We start from the raw sequence: 25,613 nt of genomic DNA, 5'->3' as shown, positions 1-25,613 counted from the left end.
TGGGATTCTCCAGGCAAGAATACTGGAGTGGGTTCCCATTTCCTTCTCCAACTCCTATATTGGGGTGCATATATATTTACAGTTGTCATATCCTCTTGATGAATTGACCCCTTTGTCATTACACAATGATGTTATCTGTCTTTTTTGACTTAAAGGCTATTTCATCTGACATAAGTATAGTCATTTCTCTCTCTTTTGGTTATCATTTACATGGAATATCTTTTTCCATCCCTTCACTTCCAGGCTTCGTGTGTCATTAAAGCTAAACCGAGTCTCTTGGAGGGGCCAAATTGTTGGTCCCCCAGAGCAGGTACTGGGGTCCACCACCACGCTCACTTCACTCTCCTTCCCCCAAGGGAGGATGACTCTGCCGTGCTGCCTGGGTTTGGGGTAGGGTGAAGGGTGAAGTGTGAAACTGTCTTACCTCCCTTCTTCAGTGCATCTTTTCTTATTTGTTCCATCCAGGTTCTTCAATCTCTCACCTGAATCCTTAGCTCTTGTGCAGGTATTTTTGTGAGTTGTTCAAACTGATGTTTCTGTGAAGTGACCAGTGCTGGAAACTCCTGTCGCACCATCTTGCTGACATCACTTCAACCTGCTTTAAAAATAGATGAAATAAGGGCCAATTTTTGATGCAGTAATGTTGCCGCTATCCATGGCTCGTTGTTATAAATCCCATTTCTCAAAAAGAGTTGCAGCATCAGCAGATTTCAACAACGTGGTTATTAAGCATATCTGGCTCTTCATGCGGCAGAGTCACTTCCTTGTGATCTTTATCAGACGGGAACTAACAAGTTTTGAATATGCTAGTCTTTGTGTAGTGAATATTAATGTTTTCTTTATTTTCCCCAGTGATATTGTGTCAAATGGCATTTGACAAATCAGTCAACTGAAATAAAATTCTGGGGTCACCTTCATGCCTCTTTATTTCATTAGGGGTGGAGTCATATCCATTGTGATTTCTTTTTCTTTTTTTATTTTCATAGCCAGATACATGATTTAATCTTCCCTCATAGCTCAGTTGGTAAAGAATCTGCCTGCAATGCAGGAGACCCGGTTTCGATTCCTGGGTCAGCAAGATCCCCTGGAGGAGGAAATGGCAACCCATTCCAGTATTCTTGCCTGGAGAATCCCATGGACGGAGGAGCCTGGCAAACTACATTCCATAGGGTCACAAGGGTTGGACACAACTTAGCGACTAAACCACCACCACATGATTTAAGGGCAGTTTACTTGGAGAAACTGCATTTCTCTTGTATATGTTACATGAAATAGGAAAAACCTAATTCTTCATCAAAAGCATCAATAAGTTGATGCTTTTGGACTGTAGTGTTGGAGAAGACTCTTGAGAGTCCCTTGGACAGCAAGGAGATCCAAACAGTCCATCCTAAAGGAAATTGGTCCTGAATATTCACTGAAAGGATGGATGCTGAAGTTCTAATACTTTGCCAACCTGGTGCAAAGAACTGACTCATTGGAAAAGACCCTAATGCTGGGAAAGATTGAAGGCAGGAAGAGAAGGGGATGACAGAGAATGAGATGGTCGGATGACATCACTGATTCGATGGAGATGAGTTTGAGCAAACTCCGGGAATCAGTGATGGACAGGGAAGCTTGGCGTACTGCAGTCCATGGGGTCACAAAGAGTCAAACGTGATTGAGTGGCTGAACTGAATTCTCTATCAAAATATAGGAATTTATTAGACATGTATGCCCCTACTTCATAGGACTGAAAAGCTTCCTTTAGTGTCTCCCGAGACTTTTCAGATACAGGGCTTCTGGAGTGAAGAATTTGTTGTCAGACTGAGTTACTGGCTGATGTTTCTCCTGTGGTCCATGTTCAGGCTGCAGATCCTGCTTCTCCCTCTGCACCGATCACTAGGATGCTTAGAAGTGTTCCTCACTTCTACTGAGTGTAAGAATCAATCCTGCCTTCATATTATAATTTTTAGCCTCATTTTTCACCAACTCCAATTTCCTCCTTTACTTATTTTCATCTTTAAAGAGCTTAGCTGGTCATTTTTATGTTGTCCTAAAAAGGTGGATCTCATCTTTGCATGTATTAAATCACAGAGTTTTGAAAATGGGGTGAGTGTGTTACGCAGGCTCCATCAGGAAGCATAACCCAGGTCTTGCTGGCTCTTGCCCTTGCACGTCTCTCCTCTGGGCTCTGGCTCCTGTCCTCCTGGTGACAGACGCATGCTCTCTCCCTCTCGAGGCCCCCTAGGACAAGCTCCTCTAGCAGATGTTCTCTACCCGCCCCTCCCCCAGTCAGATCATCTCATGCAAATAAATATCACAGACTTGGAAATGCACTACTTCATAAAAATGCTTTCTTTAAAATATTCTCTTTACTTAAAAAAATATATATATATATATATATATTTATTTATTTATAGGCTCTGTTGGGTCTTTGCTCCTGCCCAGGCTTTTCTCTAGTTGCGGTGAGTAGGGGCTACTCTCTAGTTACTGTGTGTGGGCTTTTCATTGCAGTGGCTTCTCATGTTGCAGCTCCTGGGCTCTAGAGTTTGGGCTCAATAGTTGTGGTGCATGAGCTTCGTTGCTCCTTGGCATGTGGGATCCTCCCAGACCAGGGATCAAATCCGTGTCTCCTGCATTGGCCGGTGGATTCTTCACCACTGAGCCACCAGGGAAGCCCCATAAACATTCTTGAAATCCTTTTAGCTCAGCCCAGATCCACATTATAGGTTTATTCAACCTAGGAAGTCAGGAAATGTACGGAGCACAGGAGAGTGATCCAACTTGCTCTATTGCTTCAGCCTACGTTTTGTTTCTCTGCAGCCCCAGGGCTGTGTTCCCATTCTGGGTACTCCAAACATTTTTACTGCTCTTTTCTACCATCACTGAGGTCACAGTCAGGGTGCACCCATGCCGGGGATGCCCTCTCATGAAGTCTTCCTATCCATGATTTTCTTGCCTCTAATGCACATGCTATTCATGGGATGTAGATGGACGTTGCTCCATTTCCTAATGCTTTGTTGAATATGTGGTTCTTGAGAAAAACAGTGTGCACTGTTAATTGAGAAAAGTATAGGGGTCCTATGCCCTTTACAGATTCAGAGAAAAAAGCATTAATTAAGGAAACTATTCTTTTTTTTGTTTTTCATTTAAATCTTTCCAAGTTGTATAATCAAAATATGGTTTTATAATTTTTCCCATTCATTAATTATCCCCTTTAGCTATTTGATTCAAGTTAGTTCAATTAAATATTGAACTGTACATATGGCATAACATACATGAGCTATAAAATAAACAAGGCATTGCTTCTACTCATAAGAAGTTTTAGAGTAATACTTTTTTTTCTCATTTCCCTTGGGGAGGATTTAAAAACACTGATGTCAGCACTCTAGTCTCAGGAACTCTGATATAAATGGTTTAAAGTGGGGTCTATGACATTTTTTAAAATTGAAATATAGTTGGTGTACAGTATATTAGGTGCCTGGCTGATAACCTGCTGCTTCCTCAAGGACATTTTACTGCCCTCTGCTGGAAACTTGTGGTAAGCCATGTACCTTATTAGGTCTCCAATGTGAATGGTGTCACTTAGATGTGGGCTGAAGTAAGTATTTTTGGGGGTCCAAAATCACTGCAGATGGTGACTGCAGCCATGAAATGAAAAGACGCTTACTCCTTGGAAGGAAAGTTATGACCAACCTAGAAAGTATATTAAAAAGCAGAGACATTATTTTGCCAACAAAAGTCTGTTTAGTCAAGGCTATAGTTTTTCCAGTGGTCATGTATGGATATGAGAGTTGGACTATAAAGAAAGCTGAGCGTCAAAGATTTGATGCTTTTGAACTGTGGTGTTGGAGAAGACTCCTGAGAGTCCCTTGGACTGCAAGGAGATCTAACCAGTCCATCCTAAAGGAGATCAGTCATGGGTGTCCATTGGAAGGACTGATGTTGAAGCTGAAACTCCAGTACTTTCACCACCTGAAGCAAAGAACTAACTCATTTGAAAAGACCCCGATGCTGGGAAAGATTGAAGGCAGAAGGAGAAGGGGACGACAGAGGATGAGATGGTTGGATGGCATCACCGACTCAGTGGACATGAGTTTGGCGAACTCCGGGAGTTGGTGATGGACAGGGAGGCCTGGCGTGCTGTGGTCCATGGGGTTGTGAAGAGTCGGACACGACTGAGCGACTGAACTGAACTTAACTGAAGTAAATAACTCAAAGCACAACAAAATCAGAGGTGAAACATTTATAACTGAATATAACTGACTGTCTCATGCTTCATAACAGAACACTGGTGCCTCCCCACTTAGTTATTCAGAGTGTCCCCTGTGGACGCCTCCTCATCCTCTACCTTTCTCTCCAGCCCTCTCACTCAGCAGCCCTCCTCCAGATTTCCTCACTGACTGGTCTACCCTCTCTTGGGAAACTCCACTCTTCCCCACCAAGTAGATAATGCTTATTTGCAGGAACATTTGTTGTTGTTCCGTCTCTCAGTTGTGTCTGTCTCTTTGTGACCCCATGGACTGCAGCATGCCAAGGCTCTCTGTTCTTCACTATCTCCCGGAGTTTACTCAAACTCATGTCCATCGAGCCAGTGATGCCATCCAACCATCTCTTCCTCTGTTGTCCCCTTCTCCTCTTGCCTTTGATCTTTCTCAGCATCAGGATCTTTCCCAGTGAGTCAGCCCTTCACATCAAGCAGTCAAAGTATTGGAGTTTCAGCTTCAGCATCCGTGCTTCCAATGAATATTCAGGGTTGATTTCCTTTAGGATGGACTGATTGGATCTCCCTGCTATCCAAGGGACCCTCAAGAGTCTTCTCCAGCACCGCAGTTCAAAAGCATCAATTCTTTGGTGCTCAGCCTTCTTTATGGTCCAGCTCTCATATCTGTGTATGACTACTGGAAAAACATACTTATGTTAAAAGCTGTTTGTGTTTATCTGAAGTTTAAAATTTAATGGGGCATTGTGTATTTTTGCTTTGTCTGACAACTACCCCCTGGGCCATTAGCTGTCATTGGCAGCATAGACTTTGTTCTAGGGTTAAACACATATGAGGAATGTGGTTGATTCCAGAGTCACATTTCCCCAAGGCAGGTGTGACTTGGCCTAAAACATAGATTCCCTTCCCATTGCTTCTCTGTCACTTAGAGAAACTTCTGTTTATCAGCCCTGGTGGGTTTCTTCCAATTGCAGCTTGGAAGATGTTAAAAGAACTAACAATACCATCTTATTATTATTTATTGATAATTGATAATAAATGATCATTTAATTACTTCATTTTTAATATGGCATTTTGCTTATATGCTGGTATACATTTTCATATATCATCATTTATCTCAAAGACCTTATTAAAGGAAATTCCCTGGGGGTCCAGTGGTTATTTGACCCCCAGTTGGGGATCTAGATCCTGCACACCACAACGAAGATCCCACATGAGGCAACAAAGATCCTAAGTCCCCAACTAAGATCTAGCACAGCCAAATGAATTTTTAAAAAATGTTTTAAATCAATTTATTTAAAAAAATTCAAAAATACCAAAAAACCCTATTTAAGATCTTTGGGTATATGATGTATCTGTCCCTTTGTTTAGTTTATATTTATTCAATCATTCATCAATAAATATTTTAAATACTTTTAGTGAATAGGACATTTGGTAGGTACAGTGTGCAAACAGTGTAAGACCTTCTCACTGACTCTCTGAACTTCGTGCTTTGACAAGGATACCACAAATACTTGGAAATTTGTATTAGTCATTGATACATAACAAGTCAACCCACCAAATCTTAGTGGCTTAAAACAACAGCATTTACATCTCCTGGTTTCTAGAAGTCGAGAGCTGGGTGTGGCTTATCTGGGTGCTTTGCTCCAGTGTCTCTTACAGGTTTTGTCAGGGGTGTGGGGAGCGGGGGAGTTGCTGCTCCAATCTCCTAGGTGGCTGTTGGCAGCATTCACTTCCTTCATGGTTGTTGGGCTGAGGGCCTTAGTTCTTTGCAGGCTGTTAACTGGAGACTGATCCCAGTTTCTTCCCACACAGACTTCTCTCTGCCGTAGCTCAGAACACGGCAGCTAGTTTATATCAGAGCAGATAGACAGGAGGGCCAGGGAGTGCCGGCAAGGTGGAAGTCACATTCATATGTAACATAATCAAGACAGAAGTCACAATTTTTTATAACATAATGTCCTAACACTTGTATGATATTCTGTTTGTTAAAAGGAAGTCTCTAAGTCCAGCCCTTAAGAGAAAAATCATGGTTAGGGGTGAAAACTGAAGTCACCTTTAATAACTTTATACTCTGGCTTTTGTTTTGCTAAAAGTTTGACCTTATTTTTTTTTAATAATAGTTTTATTTATTTATTTTTGGTTGTGCTGGGTCTTTATGGCTGCACGTGGGCTTTCTCTAGTTGCAGTGAGCAAGGGCTGCGCTCAGTTGCAGTACATGGGCTTCTCTTAACGGTAGCTTCTCGTTGCAGAGCGTGGGTTCTCGACGCAGGGGCTTCAGCATTTTCAGCTCACAGGCTCTAGACTGTGGGCTCAGTAATTTTGCTGCACGGGCTTAGTTGCTCCACAGCATGTAGGATCTTCCCTGACCAGGGATTGAACCCACTGTCCCCGGCATTGGCAGGCAGATTTTTATCCATTGCACCACCAGGGAAGTCCCAGTCTGACCATATTGAATTGATTACTTTGAGGGACAGAGGAGAAGAGAAGAGAATGCTTTTTAAGTGATGAAGGCGGGACCGGAGAGATTTCCACAGGAGTAGAGAAACTGGAAGTCAAGGAACCTGTTGAGAACTACTGCCCTTGGTTTGCATGGAGTGAGGGATCAGAGTTGATTTTAAGTACATTTAAAGGATAAATGGGTATTTCTTACACACTCATATAAATTTATGGACTGAGTCATAGTCACTCATGGTATTTGTTAATGTTTACTTATTTTAAGAGTAGATATGGGATTGAAAGGGGACTAATAACAATGTGGTGTTGGAGGAGACTGTTGAGAGTCCCTTGGACTGCAAACAGATCCAACCAGTCCATCCTGGGGGAAATCAGTCCTGAATATTCATTGGAAGGACTGATGCTGAAGCTGAAACTCCAATACTTTGGCCACCTGATGCAAAGAACTGACTCATTTGAAAAGACCCTGATGCTGGGAAAGATCGAAGGCAGGAGGAGAAGGGGATTACAGAGGATGAGATGGTTGGAAGGCATCACTGACTCAATGGACATGAGTTTGAATAAAATCCGGGAGTTGGTGATGGATAGGGAGGCCTGGCATGCTGCAGTCCATGGGGTCGCAGAGAGTTGGACACAACTGAGTGACTGAACTGAACTGAATACCAATGTTTTAAACAAACTGCATTTATGGATTTAAATCTTGGTGTGTCTAATTTAAATTGGTTGTTTGTAGAATTCTGTAAAGCCTATTAAATCATGTTAGGTAGAATTAGTTCCAGAACAATAATCAGTGCTTCCACCAGACTTCATATTCTTTTTCTTAATTATTTTCCAATACGTGAAATGCTGTAAAAAGACCAGAACAAATGAATTTTTGCTCATTTGCTATTTTGAGTTGTCAGAATATGGTATTTATTGGACTTGGAAAATAAAAATATTACAAACATTTTCAAGTTTGAGATAAAATCTTAGTAAAATGAACAAAAATGATACATCCATGTCTCATTCTTCATTCTATGTCTCCTTCCATTTGAAAAAAAAACGTAGACATTCAACACTGACTAACGGTTCCTCTGTCTTGGGTCTCAATGGAAGGATGGTTGCCCTTCCATTCCCACCGCTGCCATCTTGGCTGGAGCCGACAGTGCGTTTGTCTCTGCTGCACCCCTGCCGGAATCTCCCAACACCACCTCCCACCCCACTGCCCCACCACCCCTGCCCACTGCCACTCCTGACCCTCGAGCCCCTCCTGTGCAATGCAGGAGAGTGATTGTCAAACAGAGTCTGATCACCCCACTCCCTTCTCAAGACCTACCCACAGCTTCTCACCCAATTTTGAATAAAGCAGAAACGTCTTCGTGATCCTGAGCCAACCCTCTGGGGTCCGCTCCACTCACCCCTCATTCTCTCTGTCTGCATTTTGTTCTGTCCTCGGAGTTACTAAACTCCAGAGCCTGGTTCAGATGAGGCAAGCACCCTGACAAGGGAACAAATGAGTTAAAAAAAAAAAAGCACATCTCCCCAAGGTGGTCTAAGTGCGCATGCTGCTTGTTTTTAATAGACACCTTTTCCCATAAGCTTTTGCCTGGATCCGTTCAGGTTCTGTCTCATGTATTAGCTTCTAGTTCATTCTGTCAAATGACTGAATATAATTAAGAACCTCGTGTGGGAAGCAGGTAAATGCAGACTTCTCTGCTTCTCTCCAAGGTGAGTAAAGATGACCTGTTTGGCTGTTCAGCTAATTTTTGTTGAGATTTAGAAGACTGATAATGTTTATCTGTTTGATGAAGTTTAGCAGTAACACTTGTGGGTCAGATATGTCATGGTATTTAGGAACTGGACAGTGGATTGTGAGCCTGAGGAAAATTTGTTATTAAATTCTCTCTCCTTCAACTCACCAGTCCTCACGTGTAGAAATCTTCTGGTTTTCACAAGTAACCTGCCCATCAACAACCTTGGAAGCCCCCCATTGGCCATGTCCTTAGAAAGGAGATGCATCTTCTTGATTAAAAAACACACCATCAAGACTTCCGTGGTGGTCCAGTGGTTGACTCTGCACTGCCGCTGAAGGGGGCATGGATTGGACCCCTGGCTGGGGAGCTAAGATCCTGCATGCAGGATGGTGTGCCCCTCTCCCCAAAAAGGTAAAAATACACCATTTCCAAAATCCTGAAAATAGAGTTATTAATCATTCTCAGTGCTCCTGGGAAAAGCAATTTCTGTGTTAGCAAAGCAAATCATTTCTCTGTGGCTAAATGACAAAAGTGGACTCTAACCTCTCCTTAATTTTGGGTCGTGTCTGAGAGCCTGGGTCTGTGCAGAGTCTGTAGGGCCCAGTTCCATCTCGATGGTACTCTTTCTTCCAGCTGTCTCTGCATGGTGGACAGAATTAAGCCAAGCTTAGGTTACCTTTCCTGGAGATTCTGTGTTAACTTACATAGTTCTCTGAGAGCACATCGTGCCTAATGGACTTTTAAGTTCTCAGGGAAAAAATGACCATGTATAAGCCATAGAAATGTATCTTAAGAGATGACAAAAACACAAAATAGTACACTTACAGCTTTTATCACCTTTTCCAGAGAGTGAAAGATATACCTACTAGGCACCTATGGTGCACTTAGTACTTGGCCAGGCTGAATAAACCATTTATTTAGGCACTGCATAATGGCAAGTATACAATGATGAATAGTATACAGCATGATAGAAGACAAAACCAGGGACTGTAGGAACTGAAAGGATGGCAATCAAGATGGCTGAGGTCAGCAGCAAAGCCTTCAAAAATCTTCACTGATAAGAACGATTTACCCAGGAGTCTAAGCATGTTCTCCTTATGGAGCCTGCACAGTAGCTTCCTTGATTTTTGCTTTTGTTTTTTTATTTTTCAAGCTATTGTTTCACTCCCTCAGAAATGTGATCATTTAGGCCACAACTGGCCACTTCTAAAAAGACCCTAAAGGAAATCAACTCTGAATATTCATTGGAAAGACTGATGCTGAAGCTGAAGCTCCAACACTTTGGCCATCTCGATGCAAAGAGCCAACTTGTTGGAAAAGACCCTGATGCTGGGAAAGATTAAGGGCAAGAGGAGAAGGGGATGACAGAGGATGAGATGCTTGTATGGCATCACCGATTCTACAGACAGAAATTTGAGCAAACTCTGGGAGGTAGTGAAGGACAGGGAAGCCTGACGTGCTGCAGTTCATGGGGTCACAGAGAGTCAGACACAACTTAGAGACTGAACAACAACAAAAGAACCCAAGTCCTTCTCTGTCTATTTCCTGGGGACTCCAGATATTTGCAGAGTATGTATGGTTCAGCTTACCATCCAACCCCATTTCTGCCTTCAAATCTGGACTCAAGTTTCTTCGGAGGCAACACAGTAATTTCTTTCCAACACTCTATTTAGAACCTGACCACCACACACTGTCCTCTGTAACAGAGCCTCAGTGGCTGAAGGACCCTCTCCAGATGCCCAGCACCATAGTAAACGCACTATGGCTGCATGCTCACATGCAAGCTTTTCTCTTTGAAAGCTCAGGCTTTTCATCTTTCTCCTTTTCATCGCTGTCTTAGCTGGTCACTCGACCACACTCAGTAATGACTGTGGGCTGTGGCTCACGTCTTCCTCTTCATCCCAGGCTCCACCATCATTCTTGAAAGAAGCACAAGCCTTGGAATCAAAGAGAACTGGTTTTGAAACACAGCTTTGCCCTCTACCAAGTGTGTGACCATAGACACATTGCATAACGTCTCTGATCCTTAGTTTCTCATGTAAAACTTAAAAATGGTGCTTATTTCAAAAAGGTGGGGAGACGTGTAAATTGCTTATCACAGTGGACAACTCATAGAAACTGATAAATAAATGTTGCCTATGAGGATTGCTGTGATGTCGACAGTCAACCTCCGCATCACCCAGCCACTTTCAGCTTTGGGCTACACGCTAGCAATCTGAATCGTTTTTCCTGCAAGAGCCTAAAAAAATCTACCTTCTTTACACCACATTTTCCTGTTATTCTATCTCTCTTATTTCTCTGCTCAACTTTCCTTGATCTTCAATTCCTCCTTGATCTCCGCCCTCTCTTTTCTTATGTTTCAAAGGAGCGCAGACCTCAAGATGCTGTTAACAGCTTTCTTTGACAGTTGCTTTCTCATCTTTCCTCTGCATCTTTCTAACAAAATCCCTAGTGCTAAATCAAACCAGGTGATTTCCTCTTCTGTTTTTATGCCCAGTCTCCAGAGAGCTGTTAGAAAAATGAAATTGCACTTCAGTGAGGATCTACAGGTTCATGGTCTTCAGCCTCGCCCTGGGAGCTGCCTGGGCCATGTCTTATGTTTCAACCCACAGCATTCCCCTCCTTCAGGTCACCTCTCTGAAAGTTCCTGCTGAGTTCCTACACTCTTGCCATCTACATCATAAGAGAAACTTCCTTCACTTCCTGCTACATCCCACATCTCAGTCCTTTCCCAACTCCTCCTCCAATGATACAGATCCATGTGCTCTCGTAGCAGAAGATTCTGTACTCCATCCTTCCTTAGGGATGTCATTCCACTGTCCGTCTCTGCTGTCTTCATTGCTTTACCCTTCTTCCACCTGCTTGCTGTCTCTTTCAAAATACAAACATGTTCAGGATTTTCTCTCCTTCAGCTGATCCCCTTCCCCGGACACTATTGGCTGTGTTCTCTGTTTGAAACACGTCTCCTGGTATTTCCTGTTATAAATTTTTTCCCTCTCTTCCTTCTCTCTCCTTCCTCCCCTCCCCTTGTCTCCCACTCTTCCTGCACCTCTTCCTTCTCCTGGTTCTCCTCTTTCTTCTCTCTGCTTCTCCTTTCCTCCAATAAACACATGAACATTTTTCAGGGGTCTGTCCTCCACCCTTTCCTATTGTTATTCTGGATCATCTCATACAGAAGTGAGAGTCACAATATTTAATAGCTGGCACAGTTGGACATTGACAGAACAGATACTGGCCATAAGCATCAGATTTAGCCATGTCAGAGTGTACCAGCTGATGTTAGTCCTGCCTCCAGGGCATCCACAGTCACACTTGTCCCTGGGCTGTGCCTTTTATCCCAAACCTCTTTCATAAGTCAACGTGGGCACGCTGACTGGGATGGTATGATGCTAGGTACCATATGTTTTGTTGTTGTGGTTTAACTGCTCAGTCATGTCCAACTCTTTTTTGACCGGGACTGTAGCCCACCAGGCTCCTCTGTCCTTGGGATTTTCCAGGCAAGAATACTGGAGTGGTTTGCCATTTCCTCCTTCAGGGGACCTTCTCGATCCAAGGATCGAACCTGCTTCTCCATGTCTCCTGCATTGCAGGCAGATGCTTTACTGAAGTCATGCTAACTGTGTCTTGTCCATTTCTACAGCATCTCCAGGCTACCTGGTCCATTGTCGTCATCACCAACTCACCCTGACTTCTTTGTTAGAATCGCTCTTGCTTATCTTTAAAAACTAGCTATGCATTTCTTTTAGGAAGATTTTTCTTGAGATCCCCAGTGTGCAGTTGTGGGTTACGTGAATTCCCCCGGTCTCATCCTCACGACGGCCTCTTCCATTCCACTTACCAGGAGATACTATGTCCTCTACCTGTTTGCCTCTCTAGCTCTTCCCTGCCATGTGAGGCCCTTGAAGGCAGTCTGGACTTGTGCTTGGCACTCAGTAGATGCTCAGCAAGTGTTTACAGAGTTGAAGGACTGATAACCCCAGGCAGGAAGGCTGTAACACACTGGGTGTGTTCATCGTTACTGGACAGACTGTGCTTATCATTGGAAAGACTTGAAACTGGCAATGTGGAGAACGCTACCTGGTCTTTGTTCAGTGTTTGGGGGACGTATCAGGACACCCAGTGTCCCTCGGGAGTTCCTGAGAATTTAAAATTGATTGGAGGGCTCTGTGAACATCTGCTGCCTTCTCCTGGTACCCGTGGATGCTTAATGAATCTTGACTGACTGATTCTACCTTTCTCTGTGCTTTGCCAAAACATACCCATCTGCTTTAGGTTCCTTTCATTTGCCTCTGTCCTCCTTTCTGGATTTTTCTTTCCTGGAGTAGAAATAACAGCAGAATGGTTGAAAGTTATAGTCTCACATTCCTCTTGTGTGATATTTTTAGTGCCTTCACAAACCCTGCTTTTCTTTTAGTCACTTCAGTAAAATGAATTGTATATTTTTATATGTTTCCTTTTGCCCTGTAACTTTGTTACATCAAAAGTACGTTCTAGACATAAATTGCAGTTTATTTTGTTTTTCTGGATCCTGCATTGCCTGTAACCGTTTGATTTAAGCTATCAATATTACAGACAGACGCTACACTTCCTCGAGACTCAAGCTTCTGCGCCTCTGGTGACATGGAGGTGGTGGTCAACATGTGGGGAAAACAATATGTGAGTAATAAAGCAAGAGGTCTCCTTTAGTCAGTGGAGGAGGCAAAGTTGTTTGGAGCATATTAACCTCCACACTAGTAAAAGGACCCTTTCTTCAGAATTGTCTTTTAAATTATTGTCCAAAGTGTGGTTAAAATATTTCCTCCCTAGCTCTTGTATTTTTATTTCATCTCATCATTTCCCCCCAAAGATGATTCACAAGTGGAAAAAATGAATTTCTCAAATTCTTAACATAGAAATTCAAGCTTATTGTATCAGAGCCTTTTATTTTTGTTAGACAAATACCCCCTGGTGGTAATTTAAATTTGGCTTGTGATTGAAATGCAGAGTAACTCTTCTTCTATCCTGGATCCTTGCTGGGGTTTCCTGAACTTGTTATCTGTGTCACACCATTCTCATGTTCTCTCTTTCCACTAGGTCTCACCACTACACCTTGTGTTATGTTGTCAATGGCAAGCCTGGTGTTGGTTCGTTTCATATTATTAAGGAATGCAGGAAATTGGCTCTCATTGATCACACCAAGTACTAAAGCAGAACTAAGTGCTTTGTATGAGCTGTCCTGTTTTAATTCCCATCAAAATCCAGTGATGAAGAGATTATTTTCATCCTGTTAGATAAGTGCACTAGGGTTCAGAATGCTTAAGTAATTTGATTTGACCAACGGACCACAGAGCGGGGGGGCGGGGGGGGGGAGCCTGGATTTCAATCCAATTACGGTTGCTTTGGGAAGCCCGTGATTATTCTTCTATACAAGGTTACATCTTACTGTGACCAGGGAGCACCACAAAATTTAGTATTTATTTTCTTTTTTATTGGTATTGACTTTTTTTCTCTTAAAAGTTTACTGTGGTTCCCAATGGATTCTCTGTGTCTCTTGTAAACTGCTTGGAGGGTACTCTATGTACATATGTGCATATGTGGACATGCATGAGAAATTAGAGATAGTTTTGTTGATACGTTAGAATATTTAACCAGTTGCATTTTCTACTGAAGATTTTTCTCTTTTCTATATCCCCGGTTTGAGAGTTTTATTAAATTGTCTCTAGCTTACCAAAGGAAAATGTATTGGGTTGGCCAAAAAGTTTGTTCAGGTTTTCCTGTAAGATGCTATGGAAAAATTTGAACAAACTTTTTGGCCAATCCGATACCAACAAATGGCTTCTCTGCACAAATGATGGAGTGGTTGTATGTGTGTGTGTTCACTCAGTCATGTTCAACCCTCTGGGACCCCGTGGACTGTAGCCTGCCAGGTTCCTCTGCCCATGGAAACTTTCCAAGCAAGAATATAGGAGTGGGTTTCCATTGCCTCCTATTCCCACCCAGGAATCAAACCTGCATCTCTTGTGTCTCCTGCTTTGGCAGGCGGATTCTTTTACCACTAAGCCACCTGGGATAGTTGACATGGTCCCAATTCTTCTCTTCCCTATTGGTCCTCATCTCCTTCCCACCTTATTTTCTCTACTTGCCATTGTGTTCTCTTGCAACTTGATGTCCACTGAAACCAATTCCTAGAAGCTGACCTGCCCCTCCTGCACCCTTCTCTTTTGGGGATCGGCTTGTCTCCTTTCAATGAAACCTTTCTCTACTTACTGTCATCTTTGACTCCTTTTAGTCAGGACCTCACAGTTGAAACAGTGAGACAGGCGATTGTTAGCAGTATTTCTGCAACTAAATTACAAGTGCAAGAAGGTTGGTTACAAGATTTCATCTTTTCAAAAACTTAGCTAGAGTGGCTGCACAATGCTGACATAAGGTGAGCCCTCAGCAAACATCTTCAGGTAGCTGGTCAGGGCTGCCTGGGTGTCTATACAAGAACAGGGACTATACAAATGGCACATTTACCAATTTGGGGTTTCTTTACCAAGCACTTTGAAAATGACCAACCCAGTGAAGGGTGAGGCCTGCCATCTGCCAGGCACATGTAGATCAAGAATCTTTAGCGAGAAAAGGCTCTTTAACATGAGGAATACTTTGGTGTCATTTAGCACCAAGTTAGTTAGATGATGTGATGTAAATCACAAGCCAGGGCTAAAGTTACTCAGTGGGCTTTTGAGCCCTACTTTTCTTCTTTCCTAAACAAACCCAGTTCTTTGCCCAACATCTGCACTGTGACACCCAACCCAGTCACAGCCCTGTCTCCATTTTCACTTGCTGAAATTTTCTAAGGCCTGTGTGTGCTACCAGAGCATCCCGTACTTCTGCCAGCAAAGCACTTACAACCATTTAAATTGTGTGTGTGACTGGATAATTGATCAGAGCCTCCCTGGGAAGCTATTAGATGTTCATTGCTTCAGAGGAGCAGTGTAGAGAGCAGAAAGCGAAAGGCTTCTTCAACATCTTGGAAGTAGAAGGGCTTCCCCTTATAGTGAAATTTGCTGTTGTAGTCACCAAAACCCATTTCGTTTTTCCCTTGGACACAATAGCCAGATGATGTTTTTCGGACTCCACTGGAGTCAGGTGAGACCATGACTAAATCTGACTTATGGAATATTGATGAAAACAACCCGGGCCTCTTCCATACCTGGCCCGAAGAAACCTCCCTAGCAGTCCCATCTCCATCTCTCTTCCTCTGCTGGCTGTATGCAGAGGACCCTAAGGACCCAGAGGATGGTGGAGCCATGAAAGGGAAGGAGAATAGTTCCCTAAATCACCACGTGGGAGATCCGTGGCTGCACACTTCCAGTGAACTGTCTAATGAGGATGGAGGATGAGCCGGGGGACAGAAAGACCTGATACAAACAGGTGGAACCTGAAAACGAACGTGGAGACCAGGTTGGTAAAAGTGAAAGTGAAGTTGCTCACTCGTGTCTGACTCTTTGTGACCCCATGGACTGTAGCCCACCAGGCTCCTCCATCCATGGAAGTTTCCAGGTGAGAGTACTGGAGTAGGTTGCCATTTCCTTCTCCACGGGATCTTCCCAACCCAGGGATTGAACCCGGGTCTCCTGCATTGTAGGCAGATGCTTTTACCGTCTGAGCCACCAGGGAAGGTTGGTACGAGAACTCTGCCAAAGGAACATGTACAGAGTGAATCTGGAGTCCCCGAACACCATGCAGCCCAGCTCAGGCACAGGATACAGGATTGTGGGACAGAGGCCATAATGAATGAGCGGCCTGATCAGTCCTCATCTCCTTCCCACTGTATTTTCCCCTCTTACCACTGTGTTCCCTTGCAACTTGGTGTCCACTGAAACCAGTTCCTAGAAGCTGCTTCCTCCCCTCCTGCACCCTTCTCTTTTGAGGGGTCAGCTTGTCTCCTTTCAATGAAACCTTTCTCTGCTTCCTGTCATCTTTGATCTTTTTTTAGTCAGGACCTCACAGTGGAAACAGTGAGATAAAAGTTAAGTGATTGTTAGCAGTATTTCTACAACTAAATTACAAGTGTGAGAACTTTGGCTATGAGGTTTTATCTTTTTAAAAAACTCACCTAGAGTGGCTGGACAATGCTGGTACATGGTAAGCCCTCAACAAACATCTCCAGGTGGTCGGTCAGGGCCGCCTATGTGTCTCTACAACAGAGGGACTATACCAAATGGCACGTTTACTAGTTTGGGGTTTCCTTATCAGGCACTTTGAAAATGACCACCGCTTGTCATTGGTGACTGCAGAGGCTGACTCCAAGCATCAGATGGAATGCTGGATGTCTCAGCAGATGCAAGCGGGCAGGTAATCGCAGGTGACCTCAAGGACAGAGTTGCCCTTCCTAACCCCTCCCTAGCAACTCTTCAACACTTTATAAGACCCACCTCCAAAATTATATGCAAGCTGTGGAAAGAGGAGGCCTCGAATGGGCTGAGATGATGATTCTGCTACTCTGGGGGAGTGGGAGCTTAAAACAGAAAGTAGGTTAGGTTGTAGATTAAGATTCAGAAATGTGTATAGTTAAAAATTTTTTTAATTGAAGTATAGTTCATGTAATCTCTGCTGTATGACAAAGTAGCTCAATTATACACATATAGACATTCTTTTTTTATGTTCTTTTCCATTATGGTTTATCACAGGATATTGAATATAGTTCCCCATGCTATACAGTAGGTCCCTGTTTATCCATCCTATATACAATAGTTTACACCTGGTAATCCTAAACTCCCAGTCCTTCCCTCCTCCACCCCCTTCCTCTTGGCAACCACAGGTCTGTTCTCTAAGTCTGTGAGTCTATTTCTGTTTCCTGGATAGGTTCATTTGTGCCATATTTTAGATTCCAGACATAAGTGATATCATATGGTATTTGTCTTTCTCTTTCTGACTTACTTTACTCTGTATGATAATCTCTAGTTGCATCCATGTTGCTGCAAATTGCATTATTTTATTCTTTTTTAATATCTGAGTAGTATTCCATTGTATATACGTACCACAACCTCTTTATCCATTCATCCGTCAATATACATTTAGGTTGTTTCCATGTTTTGGCTATTGTGAATAATGCTATGAACATAGGGATGCACGTATCTTTTTGAATGATAGTTTTGTCTGGGTATATGCCCAGAAGTTGGATTGCTGGATCATGTGGTAATTCTATTTTTAGTTTTTTTAGGAACGTCCACACTGTTACCTACAGTGGCTGCACTAACTTATATTCCCACCAACAGTGTAGGAGACTTCTCTTTTCTCCACACCCTCTCCCACATTTGTTATTTGTCGACTGTTTAATGATGGCCATTCTGACTTGTGGGAGGTGGTATCTCACTGTCATTTTGATTTGCAAAACAAGTATGTGTTTTTCACCACCAAGGATGAGGACTGAGATTCATCCCGGCTCCCTCATTTGCGTGCCTGTCTTTCTTGCTGTCCCGGGAGCTCTGAGAGTCAGGGCCTGTCTGGCTCACCAGGGTGTCTCCAGTGCCCAGCACATGGTAGATGCTTAATGACTATTTATGAATATGTGAACAAATGAACAGTCTGTGGGTGAGAGAGTGGTCCCATTCCAGTTTATTAATGAGGGCTGTGGGAAATAACTTCACATCAGCAAAAGCAGAGAATCAGGTTGAGAGAGCCTTCTGGGGGCGGATTTTGTTGTTTCCTTTGAAAGGTCAAAGGGTTTCCCTGGTGGCTCAGAGGGTAAAGAATCTGTCTGCAATGTGGGAGACCTGGGTTCGATCTCTGGGTTGGGAAGATCCCCTGGAGAATGGAAAGGCTACCCACTCCAGTATTCTGGCCTGGCGAATTCCATGGACTATACAGTCCATGGGGTCACAAAGAGTCAGACTCAACCAAATGACTTTGACTTTCACTTTTCTTTGAAAGGTCAAAAAGCTAACTGTCACTGAATCTATTTCCTGGGAGACAAGGTTAGCTCCTGGAGCCTTAAAATACAAATGACCAAATGACAGAACACTGTCATCTTTGTGGAGGCTTCCTTTAATTCATGTTTAACTCTTAGGGTGCTGAGTTCAGAAGACATTAAGCAGATGCAGTGGCAGGCTTCCACTGTGATATTGGCTTTTACAAAAAAAAAAAACCAAAAAACAAGCTTATCCATTTTACTTACTGTCTCTCCATAACTCTGATTTCAATCATAATGATCACAAGAAAGTATCTATAGTACTTTTATATGAGCTGGGAATACTACTTTTGATAATGATTTGAGAGTGGTTATTTTTGAAGTATAGTGGTCTAAGATAGTTTCAATACTGGGTTTTCATTTTACATGATAATTATAATCATGACAATAATTATTAACATTGTTATGGTGTGGACCACTTATTCAGTGCTTGTCACTAGTGGTAAAGAACCCGCCTGCCAATGCAGGAAACATAAGAGACGTGGGTTCGATCCCTGGGTTGGGAAGATCCCCTGGAGAAGGGCATGGTAACCCACTCCAGTATTCTTGCCTGGAGAATCCCATGGACGGAGGAGCCTGGTGGGCTACAGTCCATGGGGTCACAAAGAGTGGGACACGACTGAGTGACTTAGCACACATGCACACAGCCTTAAGCCAAGGAACGCCAAGGGTGGTCAGTAGTCACCAGAAGCTTGGAGAGAGTCACAGAGCAGGTTTCCCCTCAGAGTTTCCAGAAGCAACTAACCCTGTAACACCTTGACTGCAGATTTCTGGCCTCTAGGCTTTGAGAGGATACATTTCTGTTGCTTTAAGCTACCCAATTTGTTTGCTTCTTTCTTTCTTTGTTTTGGCCACGTGGCATGTGGGGTCTTAGACATGGCATGTGGGGTCGTACGTCCCTGACCAAGGATCAAACGCAAACCCCCTGCATTGAGCCACCAGAGAAGTCCCTAAGCCACCCAATTTGTGATCGTTTGTTACAGCAACCCTAGAAAACTAAAACAGGAATGGAGCCACACAAGAGCGCTGGCCTGTGCTGGGAGGTTCTGGGAGCTGACAGGCACAGCAGCTGTGTTCTGATTCCTTAAAGTGTTGTTGGTCATTTGCCTGTTTGCTCCCCCTCCTCCCCGACCTTTTGTGCTCTCTGTGGAAGGGGGCGCAGAGACTGTAAAAAGTACCTGTGCAGATTCCCTCTCCAAGTAGTGCCTAATTAGTTTTGGCCAGTCAGTATCAGTATCAGTTCAGTCGCTCAGTCATGTCCGACTCTTTGCAGCTCCGTGGACTGCAGCATGCCAGGATTCCCTGTCCATCACCAACTCCTGGAGCATGCTCAAACTCACATCCGAGTCGATGATGCCGTCCAACCATGTCATCCTCTGTCATCCCCTTCTCCTCCTGCCTTCAGTCATCGGGTGTTAAAAAAAAAATTCAACCGAGGAAATTCTAAAGATCTTATTGGTTTTATGCAGCTGTTCATGAATCAGGCATCATTACATTTAGCAGAAAGAAAAGAACTGTGGGGAACTGTACAAAATGAAAGACTTCTATGGGCAAAGTGAAGCAACAACAAGGAAGTTATACTATGAAGAAGTGGATTGGTTGTAGCAAGGTCACTTTCCTTTAGGGGAAGGCAGGGGTCCATCTGTCACCAGATGACCTCACTAGTGCTGATCAGATGATACCTGATTGACTAGTTTATGATTTTATTTCTGGAAGAACCAAAACTGTAAGTCTTAAGTTTCAGTTTGGTGTCATAGGACTTAGCATAAGTGACTTCATTTGGAGACTACTGTCTCTCTTTTAACACGAACAGTGTCAGGAGACTGGCAAGGCAGAGATAGGGAATAACTGAGTTCCATCCACCTTCTTTTCATACTGTTGAAAAGGTCCATTTAGTCTGAGCTATGGTTCTTCCAGTAGTCATGTACGAATGTGAGAGTTGGACCACAGAGAAGGCTGAGTATCAAAGAATTAATGCTTTCGAACTGTGGTGCTGGAGAAGTCTCTTGAGAGTCCCTTGGACAGCAAGGAGAACAAACCAGTCAATCCTAAAGGAAATCAACCTTGAATGTTCATTGGAAGGACTGATGCTGAAGCTGCAATACTTTGGCCACCTGATGCAAAGAACTGACTCATTGGAAAAGACCCTGATGCTGGGAAAGATTGAAGACAGGAAGAGAAGGGGATAACAGAGGATGAGATGGTTGGATGGCATTATTGACTCAATGGACATGAGTTTAAGCAAACTTTGAGAGATAGTGAAGGACAGGGAAGCCTGGCATGGTGCAGTCCATGGGGTCACAAAGAGTTGGACACAACTAAAGTGACTTAGCACACACGCATGCACGCACACAGTCTTTTTTTGTCTTTCCAGTCCTTCCAACACTGTTGCAACCAACACCTGTATTGAATTTCCTCTGTTTGAAATGTCAAGAGAAATTTGGGGTTCTTTCCCTAACTGAACCTGACTGGTACTCTTTACTTCCAACTATGGCAGAGAATGGTGTCCCCCAGCAGACAGTTCTGCCGAGCTATTCTAGGAAACATTCCTAAAGTCCCCATTGAAAGATTCTCCTTCAGCCCTTCTTCTCAGTTATACAGGAGATACCAAATTTCCTACACCCCAACTTTCCGCTTAGATGAGCCACAGTGATTCCTATTCTCTGCAACTAAACCAACCCTGACTGAAATGACAGGATTCTGGGATTCAAAGACTTGGTCATCTTTCTACTGCTCTGTCTCTAAAACATCTGTGCAACCGTCTCACTGGCTGAGCATCAGACTGTACATTCTGGTAACCAGAAATCCACACATACATTCTGGTAACCAGAAATCCAGAATCTAAGAGAGTCTGCTAACTGCTGGTGAGGATACAGGGCAGACAGGTCTGGGGGTTTACGGGCCTCACTTTGTTGGGTATTTGTGATTACAATGATCAATTATAAGAGTCGTTTGGAGGTGATTTCTTGATTTTACACACATTGGCAGTAAAAGGAAGTATGACAGATATGCACACAAGTTTCAGTCAGACACATCCGAGTGAATCCAGCTCCTCCACACATGGGTTGTAGTTCTCAGTTTTCTTGTTGGAGCATGGCTAAAATGTCAGCAACAGCTTTAGAAAATTCTTGTACAGAATTAGGTGAGATAACCAATGCATATTGGTAAAACACTTAGCCTGGTGACTGGCATATGGTAAGGAAGTATTCAATTTTTTAAAAATAGCTATTACTTTTTAAATTAATCAATTAATTTTAATTGGAGGATAATTACTTTACAATATTGTGGTGGGTTTTGCCATATATCAAAATGAATCAGCTGTAGGTATACATGTGTCTCCCCATCCTGAACCCCCCTCCAAACTCCCTCAAAAATAGCTAATATGTTCCTAATTTTTCAAAATGGTTTTGCTTGTAGGTATACCTTTTAAAAACATGGATGTGTAAATTCATGATTTAACCAACTCCACCAAACTTTGGCAAGATTGCCTGGGCCAGGGCTAAGGCCAGGGTCAGGCTGTGTCATTGAATGTTGTGCCTTTTCTTCCTGAGATACAAGGCCAGAGGTCTGCATTCAGGACTAGAGGAGAACATGCCCAGTTATTTCTGCCAGCCACAGTGATGATTGGTCATTCAGGAAAGAGCAAGAAGGAACCTAAGTATACTTTGGGTATGTTTCATCCATAGATTTTCCCCAAAAGGCAAATGTGGTCATGGAAGAATGTAAAAGGTTGCTGGTGAATATGTTCTATTTTTTCAACAGAGTGCACATTATGACTTTGGGGACGATTTTCTAGGAAAGTCTCCATAAAACTAGTGCTGTTTCTGGGGCTATACCTCCCAGGAATCATTCTCAGGAGAGATTCTGTAAAGAAAAATTTGAACACCAGAATGGTCAAAGGGCTGCCTGGCCCATTGTGTGGGAACTTTGTTTTCTATGTCATACACTGCTGATGGCCTACTCAATGGTTGTTTCCTCTTCTCCTTGCTTACAGAATACAATTTTATTTGGACTATAACTTGTGATGAATCATGAACGAACTAAGTCAACTAGAGCAATCCTGTTCCCCATTGCCAACAATTGGTTTAGGGGTCTAGTCAATGACACAAGAAGTCAGGTGGGGGGGTTCTAGGAAAGATCTTCCTTTCTGCTGCAGGAGAGTCACCCCATCCTTCCTGCCTTGGAACTTTTCATTTAAAGTTGTGATGCTTGGAGATGTTGCAGCCATGTTGCAACCATGAGGTCAAGAGAATCCCAGAGATGAACATGGAGAGCTCTTACATCATTGATCCACTGACCCCACCCTGGAAGTGACTACCTTCAGACTTTTTGCTAAGGCGATAATAATGAAGAGGCTAATTTATTATGCTGCTTTGATCCTGATTCCATCTATGTGCAGTTTGATGTTCTAGTCAGAAGATAATTCAGTATAAGATCTATTTGATAATTTCTGGTTAAGTGTTGAACTCAAATTTTCCTAATTTTCCTCTTTGTACTGGTCTGTGTTTTACAATAAGTGGTAAAGGAGTCTGACTCCATTTCCTGTCTCTTCGGAAGAAGATCGAGCAGAATGTGACTGCTCTTGATCCTGGTGCATCTCCAGTTAACAAGTTTATTCACACAGTTGTGTAGGGACAACAGAGATTCCCATACTGAGAGTCTTCAGTTATGTTATTTTTAGTTGCTTGCAGACAGGGTCATGCTTGCTGCCATAACCTCAATAACTGGTTCTACCCAAAAAAAAAAAAAAAAAAACTGAAAACCAAACAATGTCACAAAAAGTCCAAATGATATCTTAATGATGGTTATATATTTTTTCTTTATATTGGCTCTTTACAGTGCTTCTCTACCATCCTGGTTTTTTTTTTTTAATTCTTGAAATCTGCTGCATGCTTGACATAAAAAATGTGTTTTGCTAGTCCTAGTGGCTAATTACTTGAAGTGGGAAGAAAAAAATCTCAAATACAGACTGATTAACAGTGTAAGCTTACAAGTTACCACCCACACATGGAGCCACACTTCTTCGATGAAAATATTTTGTAGAATTACATAAATTCACCAGGAAGCTTAAACTGTATATTTTGGGAGAAAAGGAAGCAGGCTTCTTGTAGGAAGACTCTAGTTACCTCTAATTAGCCACTCTGAAAACCTTTTTGTATGTTGATAGCCTTGTCATATTTTAGAGTCAAGAATGGGCAGTGAAGCTGCTGGAATTTTTGCTCAAATAACCTAACTGGATGTACATTTTTAGTAAGAAGTTTTAGGAAAAGTTATTATAAACTAACAATATTCCACAAAATAAAATATTTGCACAGATGTATGGAGAGAGTAGCATGGAAGCATATACACTACCATATGCAAAATAAATAGCAATGGAAATGTGCTGTACCACTCAGGGAACTCCTAAAGGGGCTCTGTAACAACCTAGAGGTGGGGGATGTGGTGGGAGGTGGGAGGATATTCAAGAGGGATGGGACTTAAATATACCTCTGGCCAGTTCATGTTGATGGTGGCAGAAGTCAAACCAATATTGTAAAGCAGTTATCCACCAATTAAAAATAAATTAATTAAAAAATAATTTATACAAAGAATTGCAATAACATCCTGTAAACTTGTAAAGCCATTTTCCCCCCTTTTAAGAGATCTATCTTGTTCGTTTTGAGTATAAAAGTAACATATGCTCCATGACACAAATTCAAACTCCACATTCAGATGTTCAAATGTATAGTGTGGAAGTTTCCTGTCAGCTTAGCCTCCTACAGACCACAGCTACTATTTTGTGCACAGACTTCCCATGTCTTATGCATACATAATATATTTGTATAAATGGGATCTCACTCAGCATACTGTTTATAAACTGCTTTTGTCACTTAAAATATATATCCTGAACATCTTTCCAAGTCAAAAGTTACATACTTCATTTTTTAAAACAGATGCCTAACTGTCCAATGGGTACATATACTATACTTTATTTAACCAAATAAGGAAGAATTTTAAAACTTTTTAAAAACTGTTGTCAAAAAATCTATAGGGGACATTCTATGTACCTACATCCTTATGTACTTGTCTGATTATTTTTCTGAAGATATATTCTAAGAAGTGGAATGACTGTATTTAAAGTACTTTAAAATTTTACTACACATCAGCAGATTTCTCTTATATTGATTTGCTCCCTTATATGCCATGAATGAGAGAACCCTCTTCCCAATATCCTTGCTATTGCCAAGTAACAATCATTGGAATATTTGTTAATCTGCAAGATAACATCATTGATGTTTTGTTCTGTATTTAATTGATAACTAGGGAAGCTGAACACCTTTTCCTTGGCTTATTGACCACTTGTATCTCATACTTTGTTAATTACTTGAGCATATATTTTGCCTACTGTCAATAGGAGAAGTTAATCTTTTACAGGGAAGAGTTTTTATATAGTAAGGGCACCAATGGTTTGTATTTGTAGAAGTTACTTGCTTATTGAAGGACTCTTTATGCAGCTTATTGAGGGTTAGTTTCTCACGTAGCTCCAGTCTTCTTGGAGAGAACATAATGAGTTGGGTGATGCCTCCTCTTTGATTCTGTGGTACTTTGGATATGTATCCACTAGAATGCTTGAACCTAGTAGGCAGAGTTTCAGGAACTGACTCCTTCATTAAACCTGTAGCTCATGGGAGGCAGGGAGAATTCTTGTTCCTCTTCGTGCCTTGGAACCAAAGGTGACACTCCTAGAAAGTAGCCACTAAAATGGCAGCAAAAGCAAACCCAGCTGGCTTTCTTTTTTCTCTTTCTTCCAAAACGCACCCCAGGCTGGATCCGTGGAAGATTAAGACATGCAATCTTGCTCTCTTCATCCCAGTGTTGAATACTAATGGTATGCCAGCATTATTCCAAAAGCAGCTCCCCGGAAGGGAAGCACTGGACTCCCCTGGTCAAAACACTGGACTCCCCTGCTGTTTTCCAAGTCAAGGAAAAGGGGTCAGTCCCCAAATTTGGGAAGTGAAGACCAAAACATTAAAGCCACTGTCTCCATATATAATGCTGTATAGGAATGGAGAAAATGAAAGCAAATGACCCATGCTGGGAATAATTAGCATTGCAATGCCTCAAAAATGATAGATTCGGAAAGGACCATTCCGTATTTTGAAACACAATTAGATATTTACTCATTTATTTCTAGCTGCAAATGTATCTCATTTTTTAGATTAGTTTTGTAGCTTATTCTCTTTTTAGTAATCATGTTGTAACTGAAATTTCTGAAGAACTAAGCGATGTAACTTGAAGCATGTAA

At 42.4% G+C, this 25,613-nt stretch overlaps 1 non-coding gene across 1 annotated transcript; it reads right to left on the bottom strand.

The window, feature by feature from the left end:
- Nucleotides 1-15,962: 15,962 nt before the first annotated feature.
- TRNAC-ACA lies at nucleotides 15,963-16,035 on the bottom strand. Its single transcript has one exon. It is a non-coding gene; the product is annotated as a tRNA-Cys (tRNA).
- Nucleotides 16,036-25,613: the final 9,578 nt, after the last annotated feature.

Source organism: Cervus canadensis, chromosome 20, assembly GCF_019320065.1.
Source record: "Cervus canadensis isolate Bull #8, Minnesota chromosome 20, ASM1932006v1, whole genome shotgun sequence".
Lineage (NCBI taxonomy): Eukaryota > Metazoa > Chordata > Mammalia > Artiodactyla > Cervidae > Cervus > Cervus canadensis.
The sequence above is the reverse complement of the archived record's forward strand: the minus strand, read 5'-3'. Positions and strand labels throughout refer to the sequence as shown.